Below are 18,380 nucleotides of genomic sequence, written 5' to 3'. Positions count from 1 at the left end.
TTCCTTCCTTCCTTCCTTCCTTCCTTCCTTCCTTCCTTCCTCCTTCCTTCCTTGTTGTTTCCAGTTTCCTTCCTCTCTTTAACTCATTTCTCCATTTTTTTCTTCTCCATTTCCCTCTGTCTTCTCTTCCTTTCACATCTTCCTTTCTCTCCCCCTTTTCTCCTTCTCCTTCTGTCTCCTTTCTCTTTCACTGTAAGTACCTCCTGGACTGTTACACAACAGATGCTTTACTGCCTACGAGCAATAGTATGGAGATGAAGACAGATCCTAAAAAGGAGAAAGAGAAGAAAGCAAAGGCTTTAGAGCAATCTGACAATCGTCTCCATGGAAGAGGATAAGGTTCACTGTCACAAAGAAGAGTCAGGCTGGTGGGGTGGGTTGTCCCTGTGAAATCGGTCAACCCTGACTGTCCCACACCCTGGGATTTCTAATTTTTTCTTGTCTTGTTATTTACCTGAGACATGTCAGTGAATCTGCACTTAGACAGGCTAAATGCATGATCCCTATGTTCATTGTTCTCACCTATAAAGTAGAAATGGCAACAAAATCCGAGTTTGGTTCTACAACGTGTTTAGAATCCAAACAGAGCAAATTCTTTCAGAGCCGTGGATGGCATCAATGCAGAGGCTAGGAAGCTATTTAACCTTTCTCTGCAATGACAGTTTATGTCATGAAATTATGTCCTGGATTCTTAGGGACTTAAAAGACCTCCTTTTAAAAGTGAAGGCAAAAATCAAGGTTCATGGAGTTGGCACATTCTCCAGACTGCTGAGCAGTTGCACTTCTGTCCTGGATGCTTTCTGAGGTCATTTGAAGTTAATAAGGTGGAGGGGAGTTTCAGCTCTTCATTTTGAGTGGGTAAGATGAATTGGGGCAAAATATTGTATCTGCAGAACTGGAAAATATTGTATCTGTGGAGCTGGAGCTGGTAGTTCTATTTTAGTTTTTTTTTTTTCCCCTGTTTTTTTAATCACCTGGAATGGGCATTTGGAAAATCTCCATTTTTTCTCAATTAAAGAGAGAGTGTCTCAGTGTCAAAGAGTGCTGACTCTAAGGTCAGAAAGAGCCACATTCAACGCCTCAGATTGCAATTTTGCTAGCTCCATCCACTTGTGCAGACTGTTCTATGCAGTCTCTTAAACTAAGCTTCTTTTCTTTAAAATGGAGAAATTAAATGACCTCTTTACAGATCTGCTGTGACTAACAGTAGATACTAAATGTGTATGTGGTTATAGGATACCAACTGTATAATGCTAGGCACATATGGATCAAAGGACATGCAAATGGCTTGACATTGCATAGCACAAAGTTTCTTGCCATCTCTGATCTTGGGAAGGAACATTAATTGGCAGAGTGAATGAGAGTGGTACTTAACATCGAGGACAAGAGGTGTTGGATAGGAAAGACACAGCCTCAAACTTCATTCTTAGAAGAAGATTTCACCTTTTCCTTATCCAGCAAGTATCTCACTTAACAATATTCCTGACATACAACTGTCAAACATATCCTCACATGCTTTTCAGTAGGAAACTTACTTCCTGAAGTAAATCAAAGTGAGCATAAAGAAAAGCTGGGTCACGTGCCAGGTTGTGAAGACAGGAATCTGAAAGTCCATTTCTGTATTTTCTTCTCCTTGTCTCATTTGTCTGTCCCTAATTTGTCTTCCAGATCTTTCTAATTTCCTCCTCCTCCCTGCCCACATGGAAGGTGCTTTGCACATACTGGAAAGACATGTTTCCTGTAGGTTGTGCATACCTGAAAACATACAGGAGATTAAACCTATAGAAGGCAGCTGCTAGTTTCCACCTAGACTATTCCTGTGCATAGTAAAAACAAACAACAAAACCAAAGCAAAACATCAATTCATCTGATGTAGTTGTTTCAAAAAGACTTGCCCCTCCCATTTTTTCCCTGGGATGTTATTGTTATATGAAAATTCCCTACACACACTACTATGCTTTGATCAAATGCACCTCCTTTCCAATTTCTCTGCTATTCCCAGTACCACTTTTTCCTCCCAACTTCATGTGCTCTTTTAAAAACAAATTATTTATTTTGTGATAATTTTGTATAGCAGGTTTTGATCATATTCATATCTCCCCAAATTCTCCTATGTCCACCTTCCCTTTCTTATCCACCTAATTTTGTATCCATTTTTTTAAATCACCAAACCAAATCCAATTTGTTGTGTATGTGTATGTATATGTGTATATGTATGTATATTCTTTGGTGTGTGGCCTTCCCCTACAGTATTATTCACTTATTAGGGTCTACAGAAGGATGGAGATGGGACTTGGATACCCCTTTCTATAGAATTATTGTAATTTTAGCTATTGGGAGAGATAGGTTTTTTTTTTTAGGTTTACATCAAATATAATCAAAATGTTATATAAAACTCTTAAGGAAGCAATTTTTAAACCAGGCAGTGGTGGCACATGCCTTTAATCCCAGCATTTAAGAGGGAGAGGCAGATGGTTCTCTGAGTACAACCTGGTCTCCAGAGTGAATTCCAGGACATCCAGAGCTACACAGAGAAATCCTGTCTCAAAAAAACAAAACAAAACAAAACAAACAAACAAACAAACAAAAAAACCCACTTAAAACAAATACAAAAGAAAGAAAGAAAAGTGACTCTCCCTCTCCTACCAGCTATAATTTACTAATAGCTCCTTGGAGAGGGTGGGATATTATTGCCATTTCTCCTCCGTGCTGGGATTTTTAGTCTGGCTTGAGCTTGTACAGTTCTTGTGCATGGTGAGTTTATATGTTCAGATTCCTTGTTGTGACCAGAAGAGAAGGTTTTTGTTTGTTTCTTTATAGTCATCTACCACCTGTGGCTCTTACACTATTTCTGCATTCTTTTTCTCAATGGTCCATGAGCCTTGGGTGTGGAGGGAGATATGCATTTGTCACTTAGGGAAGAGTATTCTACAGCCTTTTATTCTCTGCATCTTGACGATTTTGTGATCTCTGTGTTAATCACTATCTGATTCAATACAACTTCCCTGATGAGGGTTGAGAAATTACTTAAACTATGAGAATAACCATCAGTTATTAAGAGTTGTTTAATATTATATCCATTAAACAGAATGATAGTAATAGGTTATCTATTAGTACCTAAGCCACAGGTTCTTGACTCAATAAAGGTTCCAGATTTGAGTTTCATCTTGTGGAGTTGAAGTTAATTGGTTGTTTCTATGATTTTTCATGCTACTATTGTGATTGACTATTTCTATGATTTTCATTCTACTGTTGTACTGCTTGAGCATATCTTTCTAGAACAATCATTATTATATCTCATCAGGCTCATGGATGGGTAATATTTATCATTAATTTTCTCCTCAGGTCGATTGGATAACACTATGAAAATTATGTAGTAGGTGATGAAACTTCCAGGTTGGTACTAACGTGATTTCTACATGTTCTATAGCTTATTTATATAGCATCTTCAGCAATGAGGCCTTGCTATCAAGTTGTGAAGGATAAGCAATAGGACTGGCAACAGTGTGTAGTTTTGACAGGTATATGGGACCTCACAACCCATCAAGTCCAGAAGAGATATGTGGGTTTATATGTTCATCCTCAATTTTGTTCCATTGATTAATGAGCCTGCGTTTTTATGCTAATACCATGCTGTTAATATGAAAACAAAGAGATCTAGAAAAGTGAAAACAATCCTGAACTTAGCTTTCCCTGATTTCAGGTTTACTGCAGAGCTATAGTAATAAAAATGTCACCTTCAGCTAATGGTGCTGGTAAAAGTGGATAGCTACACATAGAAGAATGAAAATGGTTTCATCTTCTTCTTTGAATTCTTTATCATTAAGAGAAGACATAAGTTTTATAAGTAATCATATTCTTGTATTTTATTATTTCCAATTCTTGCTTATAGTTTACTATATTTGTTCTATATTTATAGTTGTTGCCCTCCCTTAGCTCTTACCTTGCTCTAAAGTCAACTCCAAATGGATCAAAGACTTCAACATAAGATCTAGTACTCTGAATATGACAGAAGAGAAATTGGGAAATATATTTAAATTTATGGGTACAGGAAGACACCAATAGTTCAAATATTTAAAATGGTACAAGTTAAAAAAATTGGACCTCATGACACTTAACAGCTCTGTACAGCAAAAGAACCCATCATATGATTGAAGAGGCAGACTACAGAGTAGTAAAAAATTTTTACCTTCTATGCTTCTGAAAGAGGTTTAGCATCTAGAAGGTACAAAGAACTAAAAGTGCTACACACCAAGAAAACAAACAATACAAATAAAACTTGGGACATGAAACCAACCAGGGAATTCTCAGAAAGAGAAATACAAATGATGGATAAATGTATTTTTAAAATTATTTAACATCCTTATTTATCAGAGCAAATAAAAACTGCTTTGATATTTCATCTTACTCTAAACAGAAGAGCTAAGAATTTTTTTTTTATTACAATGGATACTAGTGTGGATGTGCGGGAAGGGGAGCAACATATACTGATGGTTGATGGGGATACAAACTGCTGGAACCACAAGGAAATCAGGATGGAGGCTCCTCTAAAGCTAGGAAGAGATTTACCATAGATTCAATACACCACTTCTGAATGTATCCCCTAATGATTCTATATACTACTACAGAGATACTTGCTCATTTCTGTTCACTGCTGCTCTATTCACAATGGCCAGAAAATGGAAACAACTTAGATGCCCATCAACTGACAGATAGATAATGACAATGTGCTATAATTGGACCTGGGAGCATTATGTAGCTGTAAGAAAAAAAATGAAATCCATAGGTAAATGGATAGAGCTGGAAACAATCATTCTGCATGGGGTAACGTCGAGACCAAGAGAGATAAATGCCTTTTGTCCTCTCGCATGTGGCTGCTAAATCTCACACTTGCACTGTCTAGAGAAGTAAAGAAATTAGTAAGGGGGCATAAGACGGGGAGACTTAAGGGGAAGGAGGTGCTACAGAGGGAGAAAGAGGAATAATGGAGTAGAAAGGGTAAAGTAGTACGGGGATGGGGGAGCATGATAGAAGAGGTATGGGAGGGACAATAAATTGAAAATGCCATATGGTTAATGTAAAAGCTTTCTAAAAATATGTGCCTATACATAGATAAGAGGAGTTTAAATGGAGCTACCCTACAATTGTGGAGATGATGCCTTTCCAAGACACCACTGCTATTAAGCAAAAAGCTCAGTAACAGGTATGGATTACACTATTTCTGTTTGTCAGTAAAAGTCTCTTAGACTCTCCTAAACAAAAACTATATCTTAATGAACTTAACTTTCAAGGAGTATTCTTTATTTAAATTATCTGTCTAAAACATAGACATACCAGGGTTTCTCTGTGTAGTCCTGGCTGTACTCAAACTCACTCTAAAGACCAGGCTGGCCTTGAACTCAAATATTCTCCTGCCTCTGCCTCCTTGAGTTTTGGAATTAAAGGCATATGTCACCATCACTCAGATAAAATCTGTATGATTTTAACATACATTTCTTGAATCAGTTTCCTCATCTCCATCTTTTCTGCCTCTGCTTTAAGCCATTCCTAATCTCTTCCTGGAGTATTACATTTGAATTTTCAGTGACTATAAAGTTAGTTTACATATCTGCATCCTCACTGTTCTGTAAACTTTTGCAGAGAGCAATCTCCAGGTATGTTTTTCTGTATCCCCTTTCTCACATGGCCCTCTCTCTGTGTGCATAGTCTCCTAACGCACATACATTATCTCTGAAAATATTACCTCATTCAATCTTTTCAGCCATTCTAGGAGGCAGGTGGTTATTATCTTCATTTTTCAAATTAACAAATGTAGTTCGAGGAGGTTAATAAACTTGTGTAAAGGTCACAGAATGTATCCATTGTAGAGCCAGTATTTCTTTTAAAACCTGTCTGACTCCAAAGTCTGTAGTTTTCTTACTAAACCATCTGCACTCTACTCTTAATATTTACTTTCTTATTTTAACATTGTGAAGGACAAGCACTGGCCTTTCTCCATGTCTTTCTATATTTGGGGCATGTTTAGCATGTAATCCACAGCCACACACCTTGGCACTCATGAATTTTTTGGTCATTTGTGAAGCAAAATGTGATGGGTAGGATGAAGGCTGTTTAGATGCATAATCGTTGACCTAGAAGTGATGACAGACAATGCCATCACATTTTCAAGAATGCTCTGTGAAAACTCACTCTGCTGATTCCGAACCTTACCCTTCACTCTCTGAAGTGATATCAACCAGACCATAGTGATCTTAAGATCTAGCAGTGACTTTGATGTTTGCTCAGTTACCTGTGTAGTTGCTGGCCTTAGTAAAAGATTTGGGGTGATTGATCAAAGGGAAGAAAAGGAAATCAAAACCAGCAGCCATGGGTTAGGCCTAGAGGAGACATCTCTATCTCTCACCTCCCACTTCCTGTCTTCCTGTCAATGCATTCACACCCAATAGCTGCTGGTCTCAAGAAATTCCACCTATGGGGATCTTACTCTCCCCCTTTTCTCCCTTCCATTCTTTCTGTAAGGATATACCTGTGGCTGTCTAGAAGGAGACTGTCAAGTTCATGAGTCACTGGAAAGATAGAAGACCAAGCTATAGAGAGAAGGAAATTTTATGCCTTCAGGATAGGGGAGGCCTAGAGTGGAAGTCCACTGAATGGCTGCTGGCTTTCTTGTTTTGTTGTCCTGTTTAGATAGCCATTGCCTAGGCCAGTGGGTCTCAACCTGTGGATCACAACCCCTGTTAGGAAAGGGTAAAGGACACTTTCACAGAGGTCACATAAAACCATCCAAAAACCACTGTTATTTACATTACGAATCATAACAGTAGCAAAATTACAGTTATGAAGTAGCAATGAAAATAGTTTAATGGTTGGGGGTTCACAACAATTTGAGGAAGTGTATTAAAGGGTCACAGCACTAGGAAGGTTGAGAGCCACTGTGCTAGGTTTTCTTGACATTTCTCCTCATAGCATCTAATGGGAACACAAGCAGCTCCCTAAAGAAGTCACCTTTGCTTTCCTAGGCTACTCATGTCCTCTCCCTCCCTCCCTTCCTCCCCCATTCTTTTTTTCTACCCAATTCCTGTCCAGCTTTTGCATGTCATCTCAAATGTCTCTTTGAGACTTGCATTTCTTACTTTACTTATTGCTGTGAGCAAGTACCTGACAAGAAGCAACGTAAGGGAGGAAAAGGTTTGGGCTCATGGATATGGAAAGTATGCTCCACTGTGACCAAGAAGGCACAGCAGCCAGAGTCTGTGGCTCCTTGCTCTCATCTGCATGCATTTTCAGTCTTTCCTCACATCTTATTGTATCAGGAAGCAGAGAGATGGATGCTAATGCTCATCCGATTTATCTACTTTTTACTCTTTTATTCATTCTGGGCTTCCACCCCATGAGATAATGCCACCCACATTAGGGTTTGTCTTCTACCCTTAGTTCCTTATGATACCCAGAAGTTTGCTTCTTAGGTGGTTCTAAATGTAGTCAGCTTGGGTAACAAACATTAGCATGTTGTATAGTATAGGTTAAAAGTTTCTGTCAAGCTCTTATTAAAATAGTCTTTTACTTAACACCGAAGTATCAACTACATAGTTCACACCTGTGATTTACTGGGCATAATTTACTTTGGATTCAGAGACTATGTACATTCATTCACGATTCATCTATGTCACAGAGAACAATGCTTTGTTCATAATAAGTGTTTCGAATTATTGACAGCAGGGTTTATGAATAGATGGATGATAATACAGCTATCTTCCTGTCTTTCCCATCTGAAAGAGGGAGATAAAAGAGTCAGATTTTTGTTTGGTATGGGAAACAATGGTTCAATAAGAAACAAGGGATGTAGTCTTGCCCTCTGTACTGCTGTTTTTAAAAATTTGGCATCTATTTCTTCACTTTATTTGACCATACCACTTATATTCCTGAAAGAACAAAGCAGAATAAATGCATGTCCAAGTGAAAATGTTAACCTGGGAGGCCAGGCAGCTTGAGGCTCTTCTATTTTCAGGAGTCAGGTAAGGCAGGGTAATCTATCTTTCTTTGAACTGGCTGTGTGTTATTGAATTTTCTATTACTATTATGAATATCCATTATAATCAACTTATAAAGAACAAAATATTGTTTGGCTCACAATTTTAGAGGTTCCCATCCATGACTGGCTGGCTTGTTGCTCTGAATGTGTTATTGATAAGATAACACACAGTATTAGGAATATATGGTTGTACTGGCTGGTTTTGTGTGTCAACTTGACACAGCTGGAGTTATCACAGAGAAAGGAGCTTCAGTTGAGGAAATGCCTCCATGAGATCCAACTGTAAGGCATTTTCTCAATTAGTGATCAAGGGAGAAAGGCCGCTTGTGGGTGGGACCATCCCTGGGCTGGTAGTCTTGGGTTCTATAAGAGAGTAGACTGAGCAAGCCAGAGGAGGCAAGCCAGTAAAGAACATCCCTCCATGGCCTCTGCATCAGCTCCTGCTCCCTGACCTGTTTGAGTTCCAGTCCTGACTTCCTTTGGTGATGAACAGCAGCATGGAAGTGTAAGCCGAATAAACCCTTTCCTCCCCAACTCGCTTCTTGGTCATGGTGTTTGTGCAGGAATAGAAACCCTGACTAAGACAAATTGGTACCAGGAGTGGGGTATTCCTGTGACAACCTGACCATGTTTTGGGGAGGACTGTGGAAGGACTTTGGAACTTTGGCTGCTTGTGGACGTTGTACATCGTGGTGCGGAGCCTAGTGCGCACCACGATGTACAACGTCCACAAGCAGTGCAAGGACTTTGGAACTTTGGGCTTGAAGATCCATTCGTTGTTAAGAGCTCTGTCAGATGTTGTGTAGGAGCTTGGAAGATTATGCTGAGAACAGTGCAGAAGATGAAGGCCTGGTCTGCTTGTGGACGTTGTACATCGTGGTGCGCACTAGGCTCCGCACCACGATGTACAACGTCCACAAGCAGTATTTAGATCTTGGGGATGAATAAGAATGTAAGGGTTGAGGCTTACTAGTGATGTGTTTGTGTGTCAAGTTGACAAGGAGTCAATTGTACTGGCTGGTTTTGTGTCAACTTGACACAGCTGGAGTTATCACAGAGAAAGGAGCTTCAGTTGAGGAAATGCCTCCATGAGATCCAACTGTAAGGCATTTTCTCAATTAGTGATCAAGGGAGAAAGGCCGCTTGTGGGTGGGACCATCCCTGGGCTGGTAGTCTTGGGTTCTATAAGAGAGTAGACTGAGCAAGCCAGAGGAGGCAAGCCAGTAAAGAACATCCCTCCATGGCCTCTGCATCAGCTCCTGCTCCCTGACCTGTTTGAGTTCCAGTCCTGACTTCCTTTGGTGATGAACAGCAGCATGGAAGTGTAAGCCGAATAAACCCTTTCCTCCCCAACTCGCTTCTTGGTCATGGTGTTTGTGCAGGAATAGAAACCCTGACTAAGACAATGGTAGAGCAAGCTGCTCACCCCAATGACTAGGGCGAAGCAGAAAGTGAGCAAAGACCAGCAACACAATCTTCTCTGAGGATACATCGCCAATTAATCCTCCCCCTGGTCCCATCTTAAAGTTTCTACCACTTTCCAATGCTTCCAGAGCTTGGATGCCAAAGTTTATAGCACATTGATTTTTGGAGGACAGTTATCTGAACTGTAATCAGCACTCCCTTGTTTGTATTTTATTTTAATTAATTTAATTTTATTTATATGGGTGTTTATATAGATGTTTTATATGGGTATGTCTAAACATCTGGTGTGGGCATGTGGAGGCCAGAAAAGGGCATTGTATTCCATGGAACTAGAGTTATTTATGGTTGTAAGCCAACATGTGAGTGCTAGGAATTGAACCTAGGTCCCCTGGAAGAACAGCCAGTGTCCTTAAGGCTGGGCAATCTCTCTTGTCCCATCTACCCTATTGTTTTATTCCTACTGTGGTCTTTAAAAATGAGATGCTAATTTTGGAATAACACTTTTCTTCAGTTAGGGAATAAGATGAGATTTGGATCATATAAAAACAATGAAGGCTTATTTATATTCAATAGGCTCAGAGGGTTTTGACTTTGTGCATTTTCCATATTTTAAAATGAAAAGGGCAATTCATACTCCCAGTGAAAACACTGGGCATCATGTGTAAGAATTCAGGCTGGTGTGAAATATGACAGTGGCCCAAGCTTCTAGACTGTCATTATAGTTCAGCATGACATAGAATTTAACACTGAAATAGGATGACTGAATTATTTATCTTTTTCAACCAAGACTTTAGTGAGGGTAAAGTACATTGATAATTGTGAATCTGGATAAAACTACATAAAGAAGGATTATTTTGGCTGAGCCTGGACATAGGCCCATCCTATATTTAATGACATTTTGCAATAACAATGAACTGGTCTGTATACATGATGGTTCTTGTTAAGTTAATTTCACAGTTGACAGTTACTCTGGAAATTCGTACAAGCATTGACTACTTAATGTTAAGTGAACTCAGTGTGTTTCCACAGTGCCTCCAGGGTTCTATGCTGATCACACAACAGTGAAGAGAAATTTTTAAAGATCTTAACCCAAATAAAAAATAGTATTTTAAAGTCTATACAATGGTCTTACAATTTGCAAGCATCTTTGTGTGCTTGTTCTAGTACTATGCTTGCAAACCTGCTGCCACTCCCACTCCTACCCATAGCCTGCATCCAGTGGGGAGTCATTTGCAACCTCCTGCCTTTAGCTCTAATGATGCTGGCTTGTTTAGTGAAGCTTTCCAGAGGGTCTGGCTATCACTGCACACTGCAGGGAAGCATGAAGAACAAGGAAGCTGGCTGGGTAGTTAAAAAACAGACAGAAAAGAAATAACTGATTTTTTTCCCAATTTTTTATAAGATGTTTTCTTCAATTGCATTTCAAATGCTATCCTGAAAGTCCCCCATACCCTCCCCTCTGCCTTGTTCCCCTACCTATCCACTCCCACTTCTTGGCCCTGGGGTTCCCCTGTACTGGGACATATTGAGTTTGCAAAACCAAGGGACCTCTCTTCCCAATGATGGCCGACTAGGCCATCTTCTGATACATATGCAGCTAGAGACACGAGCTCTGGAGGTACTGGTTAGTTCATATTGTTGTTCCACCTATCGATTTTAAAACCAAAGTTTTAAACAGTCAAATATTCCAGAGTTGGGGAGTGAAAATGTTTAAATATACAGATATTGGTGATTCTAATGGAGTTCTGAGGTGATTTCAAGGAGACTGGGCTGTGCTGTATGGTGACGCAAAGGGTTCTTATAAGGCAGCATAATTGATTTTGTCTTAGGGTGCCCCTATTTTACAGGGAATATTCTATGAGTATCTAGATTGACACTGAATCTAGATTGCCATTGTGATGAAAACCCTAGGGAGTTATCCAGTGTTGATAAAATCTAAGAAGCTAAGAGTCCCTTTATACTTTCCAGCCATTTGCTCCAGGCTCTGCACAAGTGCGTGGTAGTGGACAGGCCATCAAAATGGGAGGGGCTCCCCAGCTGTCACAAAATGACAATGGTAGTTATACATGTATATCATGATTTTGAGATGGAGGAATATCTTGTTTCACTTGGGAATATGCATAGGATATGAACACTAGGCTAGTAAATTAAACCAGCATCAAACCCAAATTGGTGCCTGGTTATAGAAGGTCCCATGAAAATTAGATATTCTTCCCCAGAAAACAATGAAACTTTGTATTTTGTATTGAGAGTCAGGAAGGCTGGAGCATAAGGGTGATTGGAAATCCAGAGTATTAAGAACTATTTTTAAAGAAGATATACTTTATGCCTCCCTACAGTGACAGATCCCAGTTAGTACTTTTAAATTACCCATTCACGTATGCAGACTTTCAACACATGCTAGTACATTTTCCCCACCAGGCTGAGAGCATTCCATTTCCTCCACACTGGATTTTTCTCAGCCCCAGCTTGGACAAGCCAACTGTGCTGCATCCAAGCTCCCACTCAATATCCAATCACTATGCAATGCTAAGACAATCTGGCCCCAAACCATGTTCTTAAATTTAGGAGATCCCTATTAGCTCACTGTTCCCCATAACAAAGGCAGCTCTACTGGAGCATAGTGCACTTTATTACTGGGATCTCCACCATGCCCTGGAGCAGGGAGTACTCCCATGCTTCCAATTCCCTTACAAAAAAACTGATTAAGCCTTTAGGGATACCATGTGACTATGAGGTCTGCTGCCTTGACACACCCCTGTTTTCTTTCATGGGAAATCCTGGACAGTTGTGTTTTGCAGAACATGTTCAAGTCCACTCCCAGACCTTGACATTTCGAAACAACTAACCTGCTCTGTTTGAGAAATGCATTTAAATAAATTAATGAAACTTCTGCTCCAAATGAATCCTTTCAAGCTGCTTACAGAGAAAGTTTGAAAGGGCAATATTGTCAAACAGAAAAACAACATCTGAGATATGATACCCAGAAAGCTGAGAGGGGGAGATCGACCATAGTGACTGGGTTTTACCTATAGCAAAACCATTAACAATTGCTAACCAAAAGAACAGATGAAATTGAATGTGCTTTCATGATAAGATTAAAGACTGTTCCTTGAAGAAAGTAGTAGTAGACAGTGTTTAAAGAGGAAGAGATGTAAATGGTTGGAAGATACAGTGACTGCTGAGATATACTTTTCTCTGGTATTAGGCCACCCCTTCTCACTGGCTCAGTGGATTGGATAGGTTGAAGAAATTAGCCAGGGCTCGTCTTCCCACACAGACCCTTGTCCCACTGTGAGTCCCATTTCCTTCTCATCTTGAAGAGAACACACTTGCCTGACAGAGAAACCATGTGGAGGAGTGAAGGGGGTTGTTGTTAATGTTGCCCATTGGAGAGGCAACATTAATTTTTTTTTCAGAACGAAGGGGTAATTTTGAGGTTCCACCTCATTAGGCAGGTTTATGACTTGTCCATTTGCAAGGGAGCTGATGGGGCTTTCCATGCAGCCATTTGCTTAAAATTGGCTCATCTCTCACAAGGCATTTTCATAGTCCTTTCTTCTCTCTACCCTCTCCCCTGCCTGCAACTCCTCTGGTGTAGATAAAATACACTTGGAAGACACAGGGAAAGCGTGCTCTGTTCCTGCATAGCACCATTTTACTGAAGACACCAGCACAGTGATAAGGCTATGCATGACTTTCAGTGAGCTAGTTTTAGGAAATAGAAGCCCACTCCATTGCCACTGAAATGTGTCCTGTATTATTTCCCCACAAATATTGGCTCAGAGTGAATATGTGTGTCCTACCTGAGGGATAACCAAAAGGGAACAATTCACAGGCTTCACAAATTTCCAAAATATTTGAATGCTGTCTCTCCAAACACAACTTTATATTTTTACATACAAGATTTTCTGTAGTGAACACAGTTTGCTTCAACTCAAAATAGAGCAGAGCTAAGAAATTATAAGTTGACTCTGTAATGTAATAAATAGCATGCTGTTTTGATGTAGTTATAATAATGCAGCACTTTAAAATATATTATCATGACATTCTTCCTTATTTAAATGTCAGCTTCATATAGCAATGCTTCCTCCATGGCCACCAATCATCCTTTGTATCTCTGTCTACCTGTACTAGCTAAGTTCTTCCTGTTCTCTCTCTGGAACTTGCTCACACTACATTCTTCTTCCATGCCTGAGAGTTGAGGAGTGGAGTCATTATAAAAAAAATTAATGGCAATGTAGACTCAAAGCTAGTTTGCCTTGTGGCCAGAGTCTGGCTGGCACTGTCCTAACCCAAGAATGGATGATTGTCTTGCTCTTCCTTCTATGATTGTGGCTAAAAAGACCACATAAATAATTATTGCTTCCAGAGGCTTTTGGAAAGTCCCTGTTGCTGGAACCAAAGTCCCAAATTTTGTTTCTCACATAATTTATAGTAGTTGCTCTAGTATTCTCTCAGGGACTTAGGTAGGTTTCTTAAACATCTCCTTGGTCTAATTCCAAGGAACAAGAATTTAAAGTATTACTTAGCCAAGCTCTGGGACTGAGTTCTCATCACCTATGATCAGACTCCTGGTTCAATCCTTGTATTTCTGTCCCTTTTACATTCCTACTTTCAGTTCTAATCTCACCCAGCACGGATTTTACCATGACAGTATCATTTCCAAAAAATACATTATATGTCAGGTGTATCCCTGCAAATAGATTAAACTATGATTCTATATTTCTTTGCTTGATATTTTAAGCCATCTTCCTTTGTATTAATTTAAAATTCACTAAGCAAATAATAAGAGAATCAGAGAAATGGTTAAAAACTTTAAAACATGAGTTTACTGATCATAAATCTAAGTTTGTGGATATATTAAATAATCATCTATAAATTTCACCTTCCAATCTTTCACATTTATACTTTGAATCTATTCAGTTCATGGATTGGATGGACAAAGATAGCATGGACAAAGAGATGATACTTTTACATTGATTGTCTTGCTTCTATAACTTTATGAGGAAGAAGGTCTTCTCTCTAAGCCATTTTTAGTATACATACAGACTTTCAGAGACTGCTACAGCATGTACAAGAACTGCCACAGGTATAAGATAAACAAAGTTCCAGCATGGTATAGGGGAGTGAACAGAAAGTCTCACTCCTAACCAAGAAGCTAATGAAATTGATAGCTTATGGGAAAGGAAAGGGAAAAATCAGTTTTCTCCAGTAGAGTGTCACTTGGCATTTCTACCAAATGCCAGGGTAGATCTCTTGCAAAGGAGTATTTGGCCAATGTAAAATGGATTCCATGTTTTTGTGTGTAAACTTTTCATCATAGTTTTTTTTTGTTGTTGTTGTTTTTGGTCTTATTGATTTTTGTTTTAGTTTGTTTATTTTAATTTTCACTATTTGTTTGCTTTTCTATTTTGAGAGGAGAGAGCAAACATGAAGATAGGTGGATAAGAAGGTTGGGAGAAGGTCTGGGTCTGGAAGGAGTTGTAGAAGGGGAAGAATATAATCCTAATATGTTGTATGAAAAATGTAAACAAAAATACATTTATCATATAAACAGCATGAAATAGCCATAACCATTGCCTGCAAACAGTTTGTATCTTAGTGGAAAGAGATGACAAACAGAGAGTTAAAAAAATACAAAGAGATAAACTAGAGGGAAATGTAGCAAATAGAAGAGACATAGTTAGATTAATTCGTCCTGACTAACTTGGACCTCGAGAGATGAATAAAGTAATGGGATTCTATTGCTCCATCTGATGAGTGGTAGTTACCTCATATAGCCATCTTCTCTTCCTTATCAATCCATGGTTGTGTACTTGACTTGGATACACACTGAAATATTAATTACCATGGGACAACTGTATCTCTGAGATTTATAAAGACTATGATGAAAACCACAGTAGACCAAATCTTCTTCTAGGGAACCTGACTGTATAAGAGTAAATATAATTGAAAGACAGAGATACCAGAGGTTACCTTGCCTCTCACCCATAAGGAAGAAACTTCCAAAAACATGATTGGTCTCTGTTACTGATGATCCTATCAAGCATAATGATTCTTTAGGTGACACTGAGAATAACCATGGATATAGTTAGTTACATTCCCTGGAGATATGTAGAAATTAGCCCAAAAACATTTTAAGGAGCTTGCTGATTTTATATAATAATTTGGATAAATGGATGAATGGATAGATAGATGGATGGATGGATGAATGAATGGGTGGCTTGTCTTTGTGACATCCATAAATGACTTATTTCTATCATTATCTTCCTATTAAAGAACAACCAAACTATCTTGACACAGGTGAAGTTTTGGATTTAATAATACACTTTCCAGCACTGAGACAGGAAACCTCTTAGGAGAATAGTAGAGGCTTTACTTCCAGGCTGCCTGTTCATGGCTACACAACTTCTCAATATGGTTTGAATTTACTTTACAATCCATCTATGACATTTTCCCTGTTCTGTTGAAGTCATGGGAAGTACTCCAGGAGACAAGCTAGATTTATAAGCCATAAAAAGGGGAAACCTACTTTTTCATATAGGAATTTTTGTTCAAGAATTTATGTTCCTATTATGTTTCTTTTGTTTTGTATGCTGGGGATGAAGGTGGGGGTATACATGTACTTGTTGCAGTCAGAGGGAAGCTTTTAGGGACCAATTCTCTCTTCCTACCATGTCAGTCCTGGAGGGCAACCTCAGGTCATCAAGTTTGGTAGCATATGTATTTTACCCCCTGAGCTATCTCTCTAGGCTTGTCCAAAATTTAGTCAAACTGAATGATTTAGAGTCAGGTTTGATGGCACTAGTCCTCAAGCTGTAAGTCAGAGGTAGGAGGATCTTTATGAGTTTAAGGTCAACCCAAGCTACCATAATGGAAATTTGTCTCAAAATACCAGGTAAATAAATACAAAAAATTAACCATATATTTTTTGCTACATCATGGATCTAACATTAGTCACGATAGAGATTCTCTTATTCTGTGTTGACCTAAAGAAAGTAAATGAAGGTCTTCCTTCTGAGCCTAGCGGAGGCTGCTAAGGGCTCCAGAGTGCTCTCCATGCTGCAGGACCTCGGGATCACAGTTGGGTGGAACACAACATCAGCTCCAAAGAATCACAGAGGGTCTTGTGCTGGCAAAAACAGGGACAAAGCAACCCCACCCGACCAGAGGCTGGGATCTGTTTCTGTCAGGGCCACTCCCACCATCTTCCTTCTGAGCCCAGCAGAGGCCACAAAGGGCTCCAGAGTGCTCTCCCCTCCACAGGACCACAAGATCACCTCGGGATCACGGGTGAGTGGAATGGCAAAATCAGCTCCAAAGAATTGCTGAGGGTCATATGCTAGCAGGAACAGGGACAAAGGAACCTCACCCAACCAGAGGCTGGGAACCATTCAGGTCAGGGCCAGCCCTGCCATCTTCTGCGTGAACCCTGCTGAAGGCATCTAGGGCACCAGAGGATTCTCCACGCCGCAGGACCCCTAGCATACCCAGGACCTCCTGATCACCTGAGAGCACCTGGATGATAGAAGCAACAAAGATTCTTGGTCAGGGTCCCATCAGCCTTCATCCTCAGCCAGGAGGCAGAGCTGAGACCCAGACCCCCTGGGCACATTCCTTGCCAGAGGAGAGTCAGCCTACAGGGAGAGTTCTGACCCCAGAATTCAGGAGGCAGATAAGAGCTCCAGACTGCTGGACACCTGCTCTGAAAGAGGAGAGCTTGCCTACAGAGAGTGCTCTGACCACTGGAACTCAGGAGAGAGTTGGACTCCCAGGAGTGCTGACAGAGGCTAAAGGAATCACAGGAGTATCAAGCTCCAACCAGAGACAGCTTTAACATAAACACCAGAGATTTCTAGATGGCAAGAGGCAAATGTAAGAATCTTACTAACAGAAACCAAGAACACTGGGCATCAGAACCCAGTATTCCCACCATGAGTCCTGGATACCCCAGCACACCTGAAAAGCAAGATGTGGATTTAAAATCATATCTCATGATGGTGGTAGAAGATTTTAAGAAGGGCATTAATAACTCACTTAAAGAAATACAAGAGGAGGGTCACAAGTCCCGGTCAGCGCCAGCACTGGGTCACCTTGGGCACAGAGTTGGTGGATACCCCTAAGGTCCCCTAGAGGACTCTCCACCCGATCTTAGGACCACTGGTGAGTGGAACACAACTTCTGTTCCAATCCAATCGCGTGGGACCTGAGACAGCATTAGGAAAGCAGAAAACCCGGCCTGACCAGGGTCACAAGTCCCTTGTGGTCAGCACCAGCACTGGGTCACCTGGGGCCGGACACCCCCAAGGTCCCTAGAGGAGAGCTTCTGAGACAGACCCCGTTTCGGGCTCCAGACATCTGGGCACCTTCCCTGTAAGAGGAGAGGTGTCCGCCCTGCCCTGGAGAGCTTTGCTGTAGCACCTGGGGGAGCCATCTTGGTTCCCGGATCCCTCTTAGACTAGTCTGTGCAGGTAAGAGTGTGGACTACAGAAGCTAACAGCTTCTGTGATAGGCTGAAGCAACACAGCTTCTGGGACAGGTCCGGTTTCGGGCCTTCATCTTCTGCCAGGAGGGAGGTCCGAAACAGATATCTGTGCACCTTCCCTGTAAGAGGAGAGCTTGTCTGAAGAGAGTCCTCTGACCACTGAAACTCAGAGGAGAGAGCTAGTCTCCCAGGTCTGCTGATAGAGGCTAACAGAATCACCAGAGAAACAATCTCTAGCCAGAGACAACAATAACAACTAACTCCAGAGATTACCAGATGGTGAAAGGCAAACGTAAGAATCTTACTAACAGAAACCAAGACCACTCACCATCATCAGAACGCAGCACTCCCACCTCACCCAGTCCTGGCACCCCAACATACACGAAAAGCTAGACCTGGATTTAAAAGCATATCTCATGATGATGGTAGAGGACA

At 40.5% G+C, this 18,380-nt stretch overlaps 1 long non-coding RNA gene across 5 annotated transcripts in view; it reads left to right on the top strand.

The window, feature by feature from the left end:
- Positions 1-18,380, top strand: part of LOC110307461 — a 204,094-nt gene that overhangs the window by 162,851 nt on the left and 22,863 nt on the right. For all 5 annotated transcript variants that reach the window (XR_003838434.1, XR_003838433.1, XR_003838432.1 and 2 more), the window contains 2 exons: positions 3,346-3,396; positions 5,113-5,203. This is a non-coding gene — a long non-coding RNA (uncharacterized LOC110307461). The remainder of the gene's footprint in view (positions 1-3,345; positions 3,397-5,112; positions 5,204-18,380) is intronic.

This window comes from Mus caroli, chromosome 12 (genome assembly GCF_900094665.2).
Source record: "Mus caroli chromosome 12, CAROLI_EIJ_v1.1, whole genome shotgun sequence".
In the NCBI taxonomy this organism is placed as follows: Eukaryota; Metazoa; Chordata; class Mammalia; order Rodentia; family Muridae; genus Mus; species Mus caroli.
This window is presented reverse-complemented; position numbering and strand designations above follow the sequence as displayed.